Here is a 1,640-nt window from a genome sequence, read left to right as displayed (position 1 = left end):
AGAAAGTGAGCCATCTTCTCAAAAATGAATGTTTTTGAAATGGACTACTACTTGTTACCCTTGTCAATTCTAAGTTTGTACTATACATCTTTCAAATACCTTGTAATACATTCTCATAACAAAGCGAGTTGTTGTGAAAAAATAACAAGAAAATATACTGTGGAATTAGGTTACAATTTGGTTCTAGCCTTTAACCATCTACTTCAAGAGGAATTATAAAATGACACATGATATATGGAATACCAAATTGCCTTAAGATTCCAAGTGTTCATGTGGAAGGCCTAGTGTAGTTCCTACAAAAGACAACTCAGTATTTCTATCACTAGATGGAACTATTTGTGCTATACGCCAACAAGAAAAAGAATGTTGGAGACATCTATTTTTTGAATGCCCCTTATTCAAGAGCAACGTGTCTATTAGTTCAAATGGGCATTAATCAGATATTATAGGAGGTAGACATATCTTTACATCAATTTTTTGACACTTAGGTATGAATAGAAACTAGGACAATTGGCTAAAGAAGAGAAACAACTCTCCATTTGTGATTATTTAGATTGTTTAGACTAAGATAAGACTAATGGAATACAATCATTCATGACAAAAAATCATGTCTCTTAATCAACTAATCAATAAAGTAACTTCTCCTCATTACTTTGGACATACGACTTTGCTAGGGAAGAGTGCAAATACAAATATGTAAAGTGCATTATGGTCCATGCACAAACAAAGTTGGTTTAGTTTTGCATTGATAAATTTACTCTCTTGCCAATCTACTTTTAGTTTGTAATGGTTGCAAAAACGATGCCAAAATTGAAATATACCATTTTAACATTGATAAACTTTGAGTGCAAAGTTCATTTTTTTACCAAACATACACTCTCATTTTAGATGTAAACATGCATTGAAATTTGTGAAGATGTCACTTTTGGTACATAAATGCATTCTTATCAAAATTCAGCAAGATTGAACCGAAGTGCATATATAAACTAATCATCATTTGCATTCTTCCTAAACGAAACCTATGGTACAACCTGTAAACCATCCTCCCATTCAATAGACCATCGCTCTCTTCACAATATCATCAAAGTATATTGTCAGCACTCGATTTTTGCTCAGTTCGCCACCTCTACTCCCAATTCACCCTAAACACCCAATTAGACTCACTCGACCTCTCCGAAACACCCAAAAGCCCTTAGATCCACCATTAAACCTGTTTCATACCAAACTGATGCCCCGATCAACCCCCCACTTATGCCCCAACCATTAGATCAGACACAACCATCAGACCTAAAACCTCCCAAAAAACCTAGACATTATATTTGAACTCAAGATTCCTCCATTCACCCGTCTATTAAACAAAGATTCCATTTCGATCCTTCTCACACCCACAGCCCATATCCACTTGGAATTGAAATTCCCTTGATCAAAACACATCTAAACCAATCACACCTTTCCAATATCCTATAAAACTTCAACAAAAAATGCCTTCATTTACCCTTTAACCCAAAAAGATTCCATTTCGGTCAATCCTACTAGTCCATACACGCAAACATACTCTTTGTGGTCAGACCCATCTCAACCCTCCATTTGTTAGACAGTGTATGCCCTTAGCTCCAATCAGCATGATGTACATTATAACA

The sequence above is a fragment of the Nelumbo nucifera genome, chromosome 3 (assembly GCF_055504915.1).
Source record: "Nelumbo nucifera cultivar China Antique chromosome 3, China Antique-T2T, whole genome shotgun sequence".
NCBI classification, from domain to species: Eukaryota; Viridiplantae; Streptophyta; class Magnoliopsida; order Proteales; family Nelumbonaceae; genus Nelumbo; species Nelumbo nucifera.
The sequence above is the reverse complement of the archived record's forward strand: the minus strand, read 5'-3'. Positions refer to the sequence as shown.